This window comes from Macaca fascicularis, chromosome 11 (genome assembly GCF_037993035.2).
Source record: "Macaca fascicularis isolate 582-1 chromosome 11, T2T-MFA8v1.1".
In the NCBI taxonomy this organism is placed as follows: Eukaryota; Metazoa; Chordata; class Mammalia; order Primates; family Cercopithecidae; genus Macaca; species Macaca fascicularis.
Genome location: NC_088385.1, coordinates 25,473,828 through 25,492,589, shown reverse-complemented (window position 1 = coordinate 25,492,589; position 18,762 = coordinate 25,473,828). Strand labels below are relative to the sequence as shown.

At 37.8% G+C, this 18,762-nt stretch overlaps 1 long non-coding RNA gene across 1 annotated transcript in view; it reads right to left on the bottom strand.

The window, feature by feature from the left end:
• Nucleotides 1–18,762, bottom strand: part of LOC135966086 (uncharacterized) — a 40,244-nt gene that overhangs the window by 8,329 nt on the left and 13,153 nt on the right. The window contains exon 2 of the long non-coding RNA XR_010579191.1: nt 21–109. This is a non-coding gene — a long non-coding RNA (uncharacterized lncRNA). The remainder of the gene's footprint in view (nt 1–20; nt 110–18,762) is intronic.

Sequence of the window (18,762 nt, the reverse complement as noted above, 5' to 3'; positions counted from 1 at the left end):
GAACAAGGCTGTCTTCTTACCCTTGATGTCATGTTATAGCCATCCTCATGGCTTTATGAGGCTGGATGAGATATCTCCTTTCTGGCACCTTCTTGAGGATCCTCATGTCCTGGAGGAGAGACCTTGGCTACAACCACAGGAGACCAACTCCCCAAGAACTCAGGAGTTTGAAAGAGATTGTTCAAGCATTACAGATTGAGGCATCACAGGTCGCACCAACTGGCTGCCCCTTTCGCTCTCCCTCATTCTACCCAGTCCTTAAGGCTAATCCCTCCCTCTCTGCTCCAAGACTTGCAAACACTGAAGACACAAAGATGGTTCCCACCTCGCCTGACCCCTCCCCTGTGCCTGGGTTCATCATTCTTCACACAGCCGTCATACCAATGAAGCACAAGATGCTCTCAAATAGATTGCCCCTGTTTGAAAAGATTGTTTCAGGGTCAGAGTGACTGAATCTATTCAAGTAGGCTACTGGCCCAGAGGTTGGGTAAATCTCTCATTTTAGCCCCTAAAATTATCGTTTGAGCTCAAATTTACACAAACGCAAAAAACTTAAAGACCGGAGTTCAACGTATGGGCTGGGGACAGGGAGGGTCCAGTGAGGCACGCAGAAACTGTGGCTATGTCCAGTTTCTCACTCTCCACCAGAGATGTGATGTTTAATTGCTTCATATCTCCCTTTTTCCTACAGTAACTCAGATTGTCAGCGACAGCTCCGGGGCTTGGGCCACAAGCCTGAAGCGCCAATCAAGAGGTAGGTAGAAAGATGGGAAGCGGAAAGCAGGGTGTGCTTGCCACTGAGCTGCCACCCTCAGGGCAACCTCGAGGCACAGCAGCTCCAGGGAGCATTATAAACATGGAATGCAATGTAAAAGGTGTCCCTGGGGCTGTGCGACTCTACAGTCTGGGAAGGGATCTTTGAGAGAAGAGGACCTGCAGGAGAGGAGTGCAGGAGGCAGAGTGCAGGAAGGTCAAAAAGGGCAAGTGGATTCCAGCTCAGTTTGATCTAGAATGTTTATCTTTAAGGCCGGGTGCAGTGGCTCAGGCCTGTAATCCCAGCACTTTGGGAGGCTGAGGCGGGCAGATCACTGGAGGTCAGGAGTTCAAGACCAGCCTGGCCAACATGATGAAACCCCGTCTCTACCAAAAATACAAAAATTAGCCGGCTGTAGTGGCGCATGCCTGTAATCCCTGCTACTCTGGAGGCTGAGGCAGGAGAATCACTTGAACCTGAGAGGTGGAGGTTGCCGGGAGCCGAGATTGTGATACTGCTCTCCAGACTGGGTGTCAGAGTGAGACTCCATCTTCAAAAAAAAGAAAGAAAGAAAAGAATCTTAATCTTTAAATCTATGTGGGTATGTAGACAATAACAATGATGGCGAAAACATATATTGCCTCAGGAAAATATCGATGCTGTCATTAACTGCTAGAGAATAAATGAGGTTATCTGCCTGGCTCTGTAAAAACAACTTAAATGATTGTCTCATGTTGAAAGCTTCTAAGCATTTCCCCAATTATCATGCTTTATAATAAGGAGTATTCATAACGTTAAATGAGTCAAGTTACCTTGATGGGAGTCTTATTTTATTACAACAATAACCTATAGAATGTGTAGTCGGTGTGCCACTGTTAAAAAAAAAAATTAATTGGGAGGCCATTAGGCTGAGACAGCTCCAATACCTTGGGTTCTTATAGGAGCAAACCAAACCCCAATGTAAATAGTAAAACAACACTTAGGCTGAACTAACCAGAAACTGACAACTAACCACCAACTAGAGACTTTCCACTTTGACCAATAAATGTATTTTCTTTTGTTTTGTAAAAGTTTTCTCTCTTGCCCACCTCCACCTGCCCAGTGGAGCACTGAACTGTTCGTGATCTGGCACTGCTCAGTTCATAAGTCACTGAATGCTCAAATAAACCTGTTAAGATTTTAATGTGCCTAAGTTTATTTTTTAACGTCCCCATACCGGAAATTAACCAATCCAGAGGAAAAATTATTTTAAGCAACAACAAGAAATGCATGACAAGATGGATGCATAATTACCAAAGAGAAAAACCATGAGTGATAGCTGAGTTTTGAAAGAAACAAAAGACCAATCATGACTGACTAGTGTAATCTCAAGAAAAATTAGCAATATTAAATGCATGCTCAGTGCCATTGTGCTTCGTCTCTTTTAATCCTCAACAATCCTATAAGATTGGTCCAATTATTTTCCGTATTTTATCCCTAAGTAAAGCATAAACAGGATAAATAACTTGTTCGAGGCCATCCAACTTGGAGGGGAAGAAGTGGAATTCAAATTTGAGCTTTGTCTGCAGATCCCAAGCTTTTGCCACTAAGACGTAGACTCCCTAGCACCAGCAAGCAACATTTATTCCTCAATACCTTATGCTAAGCTGAGTGTTTCATATCCATTATCTAAACCATTAGCATAAATAAATGGTCATGCTCAGTTCTACTCCAGCCAGTCTGAAAAAAAACAACAACATCAAGAAGCCTAGAAAATGGGAGTCCAAAGAGGAAGGATTTCTTAAGGTTTACTCAGGATCGTCCAGAGGATACAGCACTCTGGCCAAATGGTGTGAGCAGTCCAAACCGCTTGGTCTTAGGGATGTTTCAGATCAAGGCCATGCAACCAACCCCTCTTGCTCTGATACCATAATTACCAAGTTTCCTGGTCATGGTCTTATTTCTTTTTGTGTTTGTTTATTTGTTTTTGTTTGTTTTGAGATGGAGTTTCCCTCTTGTTGCCCAGGCTAGAGTGCAAACTACAACCTCCACCTCCCGGGTTAAAGCAATTCTCCTGCCTCAGCCTCCCGAGTAGCTGGAATTAAGGCACTCACCACATGCCCAGCTAATGTTTTGTGTTTTTAGTAGAGACAAGGTTTTACCACGTTGGTCAAGCTGGTCTTGAACTCCTAACCTAGGTGATCCACCTGCCTCGGCCTCCCAAAGTGCTGGGATTACAGGAGTAAGCCACTGCGCCCAGCCCATGGTCTTAATTTTTATGTTTCCTTTTTTTCCCCCTACAAGAAGGGAATGAAGGAACCATTGGCATCACTGCATAGCTTTCTCAGAATAAATTAATAAATTGGCATCTGGCTTATACATCAGTGTTTTGTGAGTTGGAATAAATCAAGTCTGTTCATATGACTAAGCTGTCAAAGTTGAGTTATTCGACCTAAAACGTGGTAACCACACCAAAGTATTGCCATCCTGAGACTCTTTTGGGAAGGTGGCTGACCTCCTCACATCTCTAGATGACATAGCTATTGTGTGTCTAACTAAATATAAGTGTGTTCATTTTTTTCATGCATTGTTTTTCCAAGCCAACACAATTTTTAAAACTCGGGAAGCACATCTTTTGACTATGGGCTAGATGCCATTAATTCTAAAGTACACAATTCAACAAAAAGATAAAGAAAAAGGTGGAAAAGGAGGAGAAATAACCACTGATTAATTACCAATGGGAGTGCTATTTGGGAAAAACGACTCTGAACAAAAATTACTTGTTTTCAACTGAAGATGTTGAATAGAAATACAAAGCAAAGTGATGGAAAATCAACTAAATAAAGGCCTTAGAGAAAGTCAGAAGTTCTTTGGTCTATTCCTAATTTCCAGAAAATGCTTTTACAAATGGTCAGGCAACTGAGCATCTGAGATCTAATTGTGTCACGTCAAACAAACTAGTTTGATGTTCTCCTTTTAGAAGAGCAGATGGAGTAGTCAAAAGACTATGAGAAACCCCTTAAGAAAGATGTGACAGTCTGAGGGACAGACTTAAATTAATGTTTAAAAAAATATAAATGCTTTGATGAATTAGAAAGGATTTTTCAACCCAGATCTAAATGAGATTTTCCTCGTTCTTTAAACAATGCCAAAGTAACTTTCTGGTTTTAAAGAAGAAAAGAGTACAAAAATTTAAGAATTTAAACAAAAATTAATTCCAAGAAAGAGTTCCTTAAGAATGCACCATCAAGGAAAACATTCTAAATCATTTTCTTCTACTGAAAAGTTCTTAAGAATATAGAGAAGTGCAAAGAATGATATTATAAACACATATATGTCTACTATACAGTTTTAATAAATGCTAACATTTTGTGATACTTTTTTGAGAGAAATAAAACCTTCCACATATACTTAACATTCCTTCTATTTCCCATACTAGTCCAATTCTCCTTCCTTTCTCCCCAGAAAAAAAGCATTATTATAAGTTTTGGCATACACTGCATCTACTATATATGTGTGTAATATAAAAATATGTAGTATTATACACACATAGTATATATGTGAAGTATATGTAGTATTAAAATACAGATTGAGAACAACCAAAACTTTCATATCTCATGTGACTCATGTATCTCATATATCTTTTTAAATATATTCTTAAAATTGCTTCTAACAATGAGATATTTTAAAGGAAACTTTTTGGAGACAGTTGGTATGACTAAAAACCAGTGACCATTTCTACTTGGAAAATAATTAGAATCTAAATGAAATTTAGAGCAAGGAATTTATTATAGTGAATTCTGAAATCTATTTTATAAATTTTGAGAAGATACTATGAATGGGAAAGAATTTCTAAGGTGGTGAGGTGATTAAAAATGCTACCAAGAAGCTCACAGTTCATAAACTTAAAAGTAGAGATGAAACAAGTCCAAAATAGATGTCAAAGGTGAACCCAGATACTGTAAAAGACTGTGATGGTTCATTGAATTCTCTTCCATCCATGTGAAGCTACTCTCTGGCAATAACTTACACAGGTTCAGAAATTACATTAACTCTTCAAACCTCCAGAGTACTGTTTAGTAAGTTATTACCTGATGTACTAAATTTTCTTAGCACCTAAATTATTCTCAGAACTTCATTTATTCCCTGGGCTCAGGTTATGGCTTCCAGAAACCGTAGAGTCTCCTGATCACTCAAGAGTTCCTGTGACACCCAATAGTGCTTATCAAATTATTGACAAATCATTTAGGCCACCTGGAAAATCCAACTAAACAAGTGAAAGTCACTCTTAGGCCACCACGTTCACTTGCTTAAAGATAACAGAGTGGAGAAGGGTCAATCTAAAATATTCAGATCTATTAAAGATAGAACCTATTGACCATATGGCCAGTCCAAATGGCCATTATGATTGGCAAGCAAAGCCAATTCAATAAAGAATGATTCACTTATTGGTTTTATGTAGTCAGAGTTTTAGCAAGTAATAAGTGCTCTATAAGTCTGGCTCTTGGTCAGACTTCTTGGGGTTATTAACAGTCCCTAGGTAATTTTATTAAAAAGAGAGGTATTGATCCTAGTATTCCAGCCAAATTCTAATTTATGGATTTATAGTCTAACCTTCCCAAATTCCCTCGGATTAAGTGGCCTACTCCCAAAGGACAATCACCCTGAGCTAATATGCTTCTCCCAACCACAAGCTTCCCTTGCAGGAAAGCTCCCCAAAATAAACTCTCTCTGGTCTAACTCAACAACACAGAAGTCTTCGTGGGTTTGAATAAGCCTCTTCAACTATCATACACTCAACAATGTAAAATCATATTTTAATCTTTTTTAGTAAGAGATGTGTCTTTAGTTAGTCCATTGCAGGATCAAATGAACAGAACATTGACAGATGTTCATTTACAGCTGTCTAATTTCTCTATAGATTTTGCAGTTGTGATAGAGAGAAGCAGAAGTATAGGGAGCAAAGCTGTTGAGTTTCGACTCCTTCTGGAAGAAGAGGTAATAAATAATTAGCCTTGCTCTTACTCCCCTTGGAAACAGACATTAGCCTTACTGGTCCAGAAGTGGAGGTTAGAAAACACCAAACAATTTCGTTATTTTACCTAACTCAGAAATATGATCTTTACTTTTTTCCTAAGAACATCGAGGGTAGATACTCTTTACGGGGGTGCAGACCAACATGACATCAAGTGGCTGGGCCAATAAGGTAAATACGTGTAGTGGACCACCAGTCCCCATTAAAACTTGGAATGAGAAGCCATGGACTAGATAATTTTTCAGTCATCCTCGGTCTTACAAGTGTGTAATAGGAAACTAAATAGTTGGATATTTGTTTGATTCCATTTGAAAAATCAGTTGATTCAGGGAGAAAAAATGAGTTGAGGCTATGGGTTGACATCACATAGGCATTAATAGGTTGACAGGGTTTTGGTTTTTCATATGCTTGTTTTGGTGTCAGCGCATAGCTCAAGAGATCTATGAAATCTAGGGGAAGATTTATTTGGTAATAGGGTTAGAGGCATTATTGTCATGGAAAACAATATAAATGACCATAGCTCAGAATGCATTAATGCCATTTCTACGCATTTAAATTACAGCATATTTGGCTGTGAAAAAATAAGTGCATCTAGTAAACACATAAACAGGTATTTAGGGTCTAAATAATAATCTTTTCTAACCAATTCTGACACTCATTAGCACCTTTGAATATAATTTTATGTAATTTAATTTTTTATTTATAAAACTGTTTCCAGGTGTGATTATTATTCAGCCATCACAAGATATATTTTTAAAAACAAAAAAATGACAGCATTCACTTCAAAATTTATGTATGCTGATAGAATATTCTAATTATACAACAAAGTAATTGTGTTCATGTAATTTTTTTGATATTAGTTTACACTGCAGATGTTTGCAAAGGTAAAATAAATCAAAACTCCAAAGCTAATGGAAAAACTCCAGGTATTTTCCATTAGTACTATTCCCTATTTTCTTATGGATTATAACTATGTAGCTTAAGGTGATGTTTGTTCCTTCTTCAAGTCTTTTTCTTAATCTGCCTAACCAGACACCCCAAGCACAAGGAGAAACATCATCTTTGCAGGAGTATTGTTACCAGAGCCAACTATGACAGCAGAGTATGAAAGAGTTATTTCAAAAATAGACTCCTAAAGTTGAGAAACTCATGAAAATTGAAGACAGGCTTCATTTATTTGTGATTCTGGCAACAGAAGTACAACAAATTACCCCCAGTACTAAAGAACTCCAGAAAGGTATTCCACTTTAGGTAGAAATACTATTGCAATCATTCATTCATTCATTGAATGAATTTATTGAGCACCTACTAGATGACAGGTAATGTACTGCGGTGGTAGGGATCCAAGAATGAACAGGATGGGTCTTTGCTCTCATCTAGTGGGTAGACAGATACACAAGAAATTTGCTTGTGGTGATTAAGATTGCATGTCGAAGATGACCTTCTCCTGGGAATGATGGTTATTCAGGAAAAACATTAGTCAGGCCTGCCTCAGAGGAAGATGGTCATGTTTAAGAATGACAAAGGGCAAAAAGTCTAGTTTCAGGGCTCCTGTGCAGCAGCCTGACAGCATTAGAGACTGCCAGCAGAAACTCTGTGGTTTCCAGCTTAAAAGTTACCCCCTACCCCGTGCATTATGAATGCCCGAAGACAATGCCATCTATAGGACACTGCCTGACTGTGGAGCATGGTGACATTTTCTGCCTGCTGCATTGTTTATTTTCCCTTTCTCATAATTAAACCTTTTTCTAATCCTATAAGGTAATAGTATTTGCAAATGGAGAACACCTGGCTATCCATTATGATGAATTTTCCAGGCTTCTGGGGAAAGAGTTGTTCAAGCCAAAAGAAATCTCACACACCCCCAGAAGTAACTCGAGCCCTTCATAATATGAATACATGGGTGCAGAGGTTAAATGTATATTTAAAGCAGAGAAACCATGAATATTGCGTCTCCGTATGTATGTGTGTGCATGTGTGTGTGTGTACGTGTAATCATCGAATTCTAAGCTTGTAGGGTGTGCTTTATATCTATATCATATGTTATCCAGATACCAGTTGTATATTATAAACTGCATATGCAATACCATATGGACACCATAAAATATCACATGTGTTGTCAAGATAATTTTATATTTAGTGCATGATTAAAATGTCCTATATTATATACCTATCTTTTCTGTGTGTACATAGATTTGTCTAACAAATTGCCTTCATTACCAAATTCAGATATAAATCAAAGTTAAAGTCGCTTTACTTAAATTTAATAAAAAGCAATATGGAAACGTGAATACAGTTTGTTTTTTCTTCACTAGATTTTTCTGCCATGCAGCATTTAACACTGGTGCAGCTGTCAATACCCATTCATCTGCTATCGGGCAGCTTTTTCCTTTCACTCACTGTGACATTTTTAAAGTGGCAAAAAAAAAAAAAATAAAGCTTAAAACAGCATATTTGTCACTTTTTTCTTTCTGGTGACCTTTTAAGCACTAGGGAAAATTACTCTATATGTACTAAACCCTTTAATCATTACATGTACATTTCACAATAGTCCTTTATATAGGGGTATGATTTAATTAAATTTAAGGAATTTCCATTGTACATGCTGCTGTTCATTTAATTATTCAAAAATTTAAACACAAGAAAACCTCATCGCTTTTAGCTATGGCAACCGTGTAATGCAACTGTAATTTATATTAAGACTCATTTTTATAAGTGGAATTTCAGAAATAACTTGTGCATACCCTCAGCTTCCAGCTTCTAAATTCTGATAAATAGCTACATGAAATATACTTATTCAGTAAGTAAAAAATATGTGTTGCTAGTGAGGCATGACAAGGAAGGTTTTGAGAGAGGAGATGTAAGAATGAGTCTCAACTCTATTTTGGATCACTGTGTGACCTTGAGGGAGTTGCTGAATATCTCTGATTTGCACCCGGAATCTCATCATGTGTGAAATGAGATACTGATAGCCACCTCTCTCCAGCATAGTGTGATTGTGAGGAACAAATTAGCAAATATTTGTATATGTGCCCTGAATCTACAAAAAAATGAAGAGGAATATGATTTTTAGTTCAAAACCACAAATATTCTGTTTTCTAGAAATGGTGGAGAAATTAACAATTCTTATAACATGCCAGAAAGAAATCAAATATTTAAAACAAACTAAAATGACAACATTAGCAACATATTATTCTAAAACTAGAAACGGAAATACTGCTGCACCTGCTATAGAATGGCTTTAAAAATTGCAAAAGGTAATAATTCTGGATTGCCTCTTTAGTCTCAGTTTTAGTCTCATTACTTTGATATAATTGGCATATCTTTAAAAATGACCAGGTCTTTTTCCTCCTACCCTCTAAACTCTGTGGCCTGGCGTAGTAGAAAGTGGATGAAGTTTACAATAGCAGTCCTAGAACAGAGTGATCTTCGCCATTTACAAGCTGGTCACCAGGAGTAACTTAGCTTCACAAAGCATCAGCTTTCTCATCTCTACAAAACAGAACATCATATCTACCACATAAGTTTTGTTGTGGGTCATAAATTGTGTACCAGCAATATGCTGGTACACAATAAGATCCTGATGAATGGTATTTATTACTGCTGTTCTGGCAAGAAATCTCTTGGCACCCTTTACAATAAAAGCGACCCAGTGACTTTATGTATTCTGTCGTGCAGTAAGCATCCAGGCAGAGGTCAAGAGGCAGGTGGTCCTCTTCTTCCAAGAAGTCCTCTTGGAGCCCTCCTCCTTTGTCTTTGACAGGCTGGGAAAGCAAGGGCCTATCATGTCCATAGGTAAAATGAAGTTACATTCCAAGCCCTCCCCTTGAGGCGAAGGATCCTGATGTCTTTCTTTCCTCCCCTCCCCAGTCTTCTCATATACACAAATTCAGGGTGGGGAATGGGGTCAGGTGGTGCCTGGTGGTCATAGGCCCGTTCTAATAGAGTACACTAAGCATTGTAATAAAGATGACTACACAGATCATTTGAAACCATTCAAATCGGAGGTTTGGAATAGGAACTCGGATCGAGTCAGAAAGAATGAATGAAATTCTCCAGGCTGGCAGGAGGGAGGAGAAAGATTCCTCAAACAAAGACAACAGCGTGCTGAAACCTAGACAAATGAAATGGCACGGCTGGTCAGCCTCACTGGGGCTGGCGTATGGCTTGAGGGCAGATGAAGATCAACAGTGATTGTCATATGTGCCATTCTGAGAAGTCTGGGTTTCATCCTCTATTCAGCTAGGACCCAGTGATGTTTTCAGCGAGGAGATGACACTCCCTGACTTGTGTTTTAGGAAGATCACTTTAACATTTATGTGGAGAATGGGCTTGGGTGATAAAAGACTGCACGATGATGGATTGTACAATGAGGGTAGGCTTTGGAATAGTCAAGCAAGAAAAAGCGTGATCCTGAACTAAGGTAGCATTGGTATAAACAGGAGGAGAAATTAGGAAATGGAACCAACCAAACTTAAATGAATGACCCTGAGGAGTAAGAAGGAGAGAGAGGTTGAGGATATCCTGGATAGTTTGAGCAGATAGGAAACCAATTAAATATAATAACATTATATGTATTTCAAAAGGAAAATATTCAAACACAATTACATCCAAAGACATCAGGAAGCAGTCACATGCTTGCACTTATTTGTAACAAATGTTTGCATTTAAGAGACATTTTTAAATTTATATTTGACATTTTTAAACAAAGAGTAAATAACTATATTCCTATTACTTAAAATCACCTTGAATGTGTGACAGCTACCAATGCTGGGTCATCTTATTGGCAATGATATGCTTTTCCAAACTGGGGGTTAACCCTTAAACATGATGTCATGCTCAATAATGTTCTCAACAAAGAGTCAGGTAGTTTCCCTTCAGTTTACATGGCAGCTGCATCTTAGAAAATGTCATATATGTTTAGGCGGTACAAGCTTACTTCATGTCCATACGTAAAATGAAGTTAGATTCCTAGCTTAGAAGATTGTAAGTGGCTCTTTTCACCTACGTGAATGGCTGGGGGGAACATGTGAAGTTGTACAGAACACAGGACATTTCTTTAACTGTCCCGTGCTCCATAAGGTCCTTAGCATTCCTGCCTTCTCGCAGGCTGTTGTTAATAGCCAAACCATTGTGAAACCTAAATCACTGGGATGATTAAACACCTTCCCAGTGAAATTCCAAAACATTCCTAGGGAATGGTATCACTCTGACCCCACTGAAAACTAGAGTGCTTAGGGAAAGTTCCAGAGAAAACACCACAGTTTCCTCTTTTCATAGCAGCTGGGGAGACCATTTTAGCTCTGGGAAAAAAAAAAAAAAAAAAAATCAACTCTTTAAAAAGAACTTTGATCCTGCTAGTTGAGAAATCTTCTTTGGTGTGACTCAAACTGTACAAGACACACTGATGGCCAATCAAAAAGGATGAGAAGGAAAAAGACAGTATCGCATCCATGCTTTCATTTTTAAAGTGTCATTTCTACCTCTGCAAGCTTGTGTGACCTTAGGCAATTCATGAACTGTAACAGGCATTTCTTCGTGCCCTGAGTGTCCAGGGTAGAGCTGGGAACAAGATACAGCGAATGGCTCTATCCTTTACTTAATGGGTGGGCCTCGCCCGCTGGTTTGTTGGATCCAGTATTGCTCTGGAGCCAGCTTTCACCAGCTTTTGAGAGCCAATCTAAATCTTCAGGAATTTTGTGAGCCAACTGACAATATGTTGGAAGCTTAAAATTGGCCATAGCGATAATATTTAAACCATGGAAATTGGCAAACACTAAAAATCAGGGCTCTCCCCACTCCCCAGAGCCAGTTGTTAAACATTTACCAGTATACCACTGGTTGAAGCTCTCCCCGATCCTGTAAGAAAGGTAGAGGTTGTCACCAGGGAGGCATTTTACAAATGCCCATAATCCTCTATGTTCTGTCAGCCTCATAGGCTGCTCATTATACCCTCATGCTTGGTAATAATGTTACAGTAATCCTGTTACTTATGGACATGCCGATGCTATTTTTCTGAAGCACCCATGCAAGTGTCTCATGGGTGGGCAGTCCCTGTGCTGGGCACTGACATAGACAGCCAAAATGGCTCGCCCTAAATAGACACCTCTGGAAAATCCTAACACCCCCATCTGTGAAAGAATGCATTTCAGCCCTCCCCTGCTAATCTTCTTACGGTAGCTAAGTTTTACTCAAAGCTTCAGCTTAGACATAAACACTAATTCACTCACTCTTCAATCAATCTGCCACTATGGCAAGACCAAGCTTGGGGAAAAGCCACAATAGCCTCAAACGCAACTTGAAACTGACAAATCCCTTAGCTTCAGTTTCTGGGCCAAAAAGAGTTAAGAGTTTGTCAGCTTCAAGTCACTAGAGGCTTTAGAAGTCAGTCAAATCTGCCGACTCAACACATTTTGCTTTAAATAGGAAAGATGCCAACTGAAGCTGAATGGTAAAAGAGATTTCCAGGGAGTGGTAAAACTAAGGAGAAGGCAGGAGAAAAGAATATGTAGTGATAGTAATAATTCCTTTTTCAAACAATGTGACAGTACTTTTACTAGATATTTCTTCTCCTTTTTCCATTATATCCTCTGTGCTAAGTATTATTTTGGCCATTTTTACAAGTGGCAAAATTAGAATGGTCAGATAAATTTCCCCGTGCATTTGGGGAAATTAGAACTAAAATCCTGGTTTTCTGATATCTTCCTCTCAATCACTTCTACTCTAGATATGTGTTTCCCATTTGGCAACAGGAAGATAACATAACTAAAACATCCCTTGAGCCACATCCATACTTAGGATTTTATGCACATGAATCTGTTTAAAAAATCGTTGAAAATAGTCAAATATCCATTTAGTTCAAGTGAATTCTAGCATTAAAAATATATTTATAATCTGTGATAACTTCATATGCCATTATCTCCTTACATCTTTTTTTCTTTTTCCAGCTTTACTGAGGTATAATAGGCATACAATAAACATAGTAAGTGTACAATCTGATGTTTTGATGTATGTATAAACCCATAAAATAATTACCACATACAAGAAAGTCAATACAGTCATCCCTCAGTATCATTGGGGGATTGGTTCCAGAATCTCCCTCAGGTACCAAAATCCTCAAATGCTCTTTTCCCTTATATAAAATGGTGTAGTATTTGCATGTAACCCACGCACATCCTCCCATATACTTTAAATCATCTCAGGATTACTCATAATACCTAATACAATATAAATGCTATATCAATAATTGTCATGCTATGTTGTTTAGGGAATAATGACAAAAAAGGTCTGTACGTGTTAAGTATGGACACGATTTTTTTTCTGAATATTTTTAACCCACGGTTGGTTGAATTCACTGACACAGAACTCACGGATGTGGAGGGCCGACTGTGTGTCCAACACATCAAAAATTCCTCATGCCCTTTGTAATTCCTCTCGTCTACCCCTTCCAACCCACACTCACCCCAGGAAACAACTGGTCTATCTTCTGTCAATGAACTAAATGTTCATTTTTAATGTTTTATAAACGTAGACTCATACAATATGTACTCTATGACCTCTTTCATTCAGCATAATAATCTCAAGATATTGCCATATTGTTGTATTACCAATAGTTCCTCTCGTTGTGTTGCTGAGTAGCATCTCATTATGTGAATATGACACAGTTTGCTTATTCATTCACTTATTGATGGACTTTTGATTTTTTCCAGTCTGGGGCTGTTATAAATAAAGCTATTGTGAACACTCATGCGAAAGGCTATCTACTGACATATGATTTTAATATCTCAGAGCGGAATGGCTAGGTCTTATGAGAAGGTGAATTTTACTTTTTAAGAAACTGCCAAACATTTCCAAGCTGGCTATGCCAATTTACATTTCCAACAACATAGTATGAGAATTCCCATTCCTTCACATTCTGGTCAACACTTGGTATAGCAATCTTTTTAATTTTAGCAGTGCTAACAGGTGTGTAGTGTTATCTCATTATGGTTTTAATTTGTATTTCCTAATGAATAATGATATTAAGCATCTGTTTATGTGCTTCTTTCAAATCCACATATCTTCTTTGGTTAAATCTATCTGCTGTCCATTTTTTGTTGTGTTATTTTTATATTATTGACTTTTGAGAGTTCTATGCATATAATGGATACATGTTCTCTAGCAGATACATTCTTTGCAAATATTTTCTTTCAGTCTGTGGCTTGTCTTTGCATTCTCTTAACATCCTTTGGAGAGCAGAAGTTTTTAATTTTGATGAGATCTAATTTATCCATCTTTTTGTTTTATAGACCACACCTTTGGTGTCATATCTAAGAAATCTTTGCCTAACCAAGGTCACAAAGATTTTACTTATGTTTTCTTTTACAAGTTTTAGAGTTTTAAGTTTTACATTTAGGCTTATAATTCAATTTGGAATTCTGAGTTAATTTTTTTATATAGTCCAAGATTTGAATTGATGCTTGTTTGGTTTCTTTTGCACGTAGATGTCCAATTGTTCCAGCACCATTTGTTGAAAAGACTATCCTTTCCCCCACTGAATCGTCTCTGCACCTTTGTCAAAAATCAGTTGTGCATGTATATGTGGTTCTATTTCTGGACTGTGTTCTGTTTCATTGACCTATTTTTCTATCCTTATGTCTTTACCATTGTCTTAGTTAGCTCAGGCTGCCATAACAAAATACCATAGACTGTGTGGCGTAAACAAGAGAAAGTTATTTTCTTACATTTCTGGAGGCCAGAGTCTGAGATGAGGGTTCCAGCATGGTCAGTTTCTGGTGAAGTCTTTTTTCCAGACTTGGAGACAGCTAGCTTCTTACGGTGTTCTCACATGGCAGAGAGAGAGAGAGAGAACAAGCTCTCTGGTGCCTCTTCTTACAAGAGCACTAATCTCATCGTAGGACCCCATCCTTTGGACCTCAACATATAGATGGGGGAGTGTGGGTGGGGACACAAACATTCAGTCCATAAAACTATAGCATTCATGCCCTGAGAGTCTGGGGGTTGAGTAAGAAGAAGGAAAGATGTAGTAATAGTGATAATTTCTACTTCAATCCAACAGTGCTTTTACTAGATATTCCATCTCCATAACTGATTACTTTACAATAAATCTCAACGTCAGGTGATATTAGCCTTCCAATTTTCTTCATGTTGATTATTCTAGGTCCTTTGCCTTTCCATGTGAATTTTAGAATCAGCTTGTCAATTTTGACCCAAAAAGAGACCTGCTAAGCTTTTATTGAGTTGTTATTAAATCTTTAGATCAATTTGAAGGAATGACAATTGAACTGTATTTCTATATGCATAAGAAACATTCAAAAAGTAAAAATAATACCACTTATAACATCAAAAATACGAAATACTTAAAAAAATTCCAATAAAAGATGTGAAAGACTTGTACCCAAAAACCACAAAACATTGCTGACAGAATTACAGAAAACCCGAATAACTGGAGAGCTGTATCTTGCTCACAGGTCAGAAAACTCAATATTGGAAGGATTTATTCTTCCCTTTAATAATGGAAGCTGCTGCATTTTTATTTTTCTTGGAGATAGGTGAGGCCATTTGACTCTGATCTGCCTAAAAGAATCCCAGCAAAAAAGTGTGTATCATCTCTGGGTCATATCTTTTTCTCTGTTTTTCTTTTCCCATGGGCTGGTCCAGATGAGGACAGCACCATAGGGTAGTGCATTTTCAAGTGTAGTTCCCTGACGAGCAGCATCAGCTTCCCCCGAAAACTTGAGAATGCAAATTCTCACTCCCTGAACTATTCAATCAGAAACTCTGGAGTTGGGGCCCAGCACTCTGTTTTAAAAGAAAAACCCTCCAGGTGATCCAGGCACAGACTGCAAAGTATCAGTTGGAACATGGTTGGCTGAATATGTTTTTGGAGCAGTCACCTACTCTCCCAGGACTATCTCCACCCTCTTATATGATGGAGAAATAAACTTGTCTTGCTTGAGACTTTGTAATTTTTGTCTCCTAATCTGTCTCTAACTACACCTCCATTGTGCCTCTACGTGATATTATCCTGACCTTGTATAGATAAGTTTCTTTCAGGACATATGGTTTATCTCAAAGATAGTATCAAGATTACCACTACATGTCAAGGGTTATATTTGCCTATACTGAGGGATACATCATCAAAACTGGTAGTATCTTTCCTATATAACTTGTGATGTTTTGAGAAGTTGGATAAACAATAAAGCAACATAATGTGCTGTATTCAAAGAGATAATTTTATAAATTGTCATATATGTTAGTCTTAAAAATTATGAGACTTACATATTTTCTCTTTTTGCATAATTCTCTTTTTCTCCAACTTTGAGGAGAAAATATGGGATTTTTTTTCCTCTCCAAACTATTTACTTTTTCCAATCTGCTCCCATCATGTAGGTACTTTAGTTGTCAATAGCAGCCAGAATTACCTTGAATACTTGTTCAGGGGAATTGAAAAGGTATGAACAGCCCTAATGCTGAAAGTAAGAAAAATAATGTCTTAAATAATATTCACAGTTGACTGTTCTTCAAGCAAGAAAAAAGAGAAAGAATTGTGACCTGGAAAGAAACCAGTTATTTTATATATAAAATTGTATATAACATAAAATATATATATTATACTTCTTATATAATCTGATCTATATAGCTCAAAATACATATATGTTTGTGTGTATTTTACACATATATATATAGTAAAAGTACAGTGCAATAACTCTTGGTGGAAATTTTTCAATGGTTCATCATGAAACACTTCTTACAGTGCTTCAATAAGCCGGGCAAAGTTGACTGGAGTACTTCCTGGTGACAGGAAAATTCAAGTGTTCACAGCTCATTCAATATTCTACTTATTTGCTAAGCACCTCCTCTGTATCAGACAGCCTCTTCAATTGTTGAACAGCCATAATTGTTTAAAAGTTCTAACTCATATTAAGATGAAATCCTCCTGTAAATAGCTTCAACAGAGCTCCTTGCAGAAACTCACTGTGCTAAGAGCTGGAGATAGAGATACAACTGCCTTCAGGGAACTCACAGTGTCCTGGAGGTAGGGACAGAGGGTCTGATGACAGAATTAATAAATGCCAATATATGGATATACAGAATGCTTTGAGAAACTAAAGGAGGATGTCCTAAAAGATGAATAGGAATCAAAAGAGAAACAACATTCTGGGTACCAGGAAGAGTATAGGTACAAGCACAGAAGCATAGAAGAGCAGGACATTTAGGAAACCTCTAGTAGCTCTGTATGTCCAAAATTAAAGGTTGTGGAGTAGATGCTAAGACTGGCAAAAATCTGTAAGACGCATATTAAGAAGAGACTTGTACATCACGATGAGGGGCTCAGACTTTATTCTCCAGGCAATGGGGAATCAGTAGAAAATATTATGTGAGCAAGTGACATGATTTGCCTTCTGATTTGAAAAATTATTCTGACTGAAGAGAATGAATCAGAGAAAAGAGAAAACATAAGAAAGAAGAAGAGGATACCTGTAAACAGTTTCTTCCCCACTCTTCCTCCTGCCCTCTCTCTGTTGCCTCCTCCTGCAAGAGAAAATATATCTAGGCTAAGGTAGCAGAAGTGAGGAGGTGAATGAATCAACAGATCTGAGAGATATGAAATAAGATTCTCATCAGTATTTAGTAATCAACTCAGTATGGGGAGTGAAGGAGAAGGTTGTAGTTCCGTCGCCTGGAGCATTACAAAAGTCTTTCCTATGACAACCCTTTAGTCATTTAAGAATGATTATCACCTTCTTTCCTTCACCCCTCAAACAAACCAATTCTTGTCCTTCAACCTGAGTACAATAAAATGCCATTCCCCAGTCCCCCTATTTCCCAGTGTTTAAGTGGGTGTAGAAGGTGCTTATCTAAAATTTCTCAACTCAACAACCTACTCAAAACTCAAGAAGTAGATAAATGTATTTCTCTCTAGCCTATAAGAATTCACACCAGCCAAAAGATCTCCCTTACTGTTTAGTTGTCAAAAAAAATATATTAATGCTTCTAAATCAAGAACAAAAATAAAGTCACTCAAAAATAAAGTTTAACATTTCATATTTTTGGCACTTAAAATATTCTTCTATTTGTGCTTTCCTAACATGAGCATATGACTTGCAAAGCAAAGTAGCCATAAATCAGGCTACTCTAACACCCTCTTCACAGACATTTGTCAGGAAAAATAATTAGTATACTGGCTAAGAGAACACTAATAAAGCAGTGCATTTCATTTCATTTGGTCCTTATTCAACAACTGCAAAGAGTTCCAAAGAAAAAGACAAAGAAAATTAGAATTATTATTATCCTACACCCAGCTTTCCTGATGGAGCATATTTCTTGATGCTGGCAAAACTCCTGGACCTAATCTTTATTTTTTAACCTATTGATCCTTTTCCATTAGTGACAGACTTGCTCTGCTACAAGGGATGGGTTTCCAAATTGGCCTGAGGGAGGCATGTGGGTTAGAAACAATATTGTCATTGGCCTAGTTTTGGCAGGGTTGGTGGAAAGTCAGACAACTGTTATGTTTTGGAGTTGCAGGCTAATAGTGCCCTCTGTTTTCCATTTTTGCTCCCATCCACAGAATTACCAGATGGCCAAGAAGCCACTAGAACAGAAGTAATGTCCCAATACAGTGGAAAAAGACCAATCCAGTAAACACTCTAACATCCATCCAGTGACTTAAAATAGCAATCTAAATGTTCTAAAGATGAAGGGAAAAAAGTAGAAAACATAGCAAAAACTCTTTCAGCCTGACTCCTTTCACCTGAATACATGGTCTTTTCAGAGCAATACATTTGCCACAGATTCCAGCACCCTCAAAATGTTCCACCCATCTTCCCAAATGTCCGCCCCTGTAGCCCAGTTGACCAGGATTGCTCAAAAGATTTAGAAGACATTTCCTAAACTTCCCAGAGATTCTCAGTCAGTGGATCCAGGGTGGGGCATAGTAATCTGTAATTCTTTTTAAATCCAAAATATCCTTATCAGAATGATTTCCCAT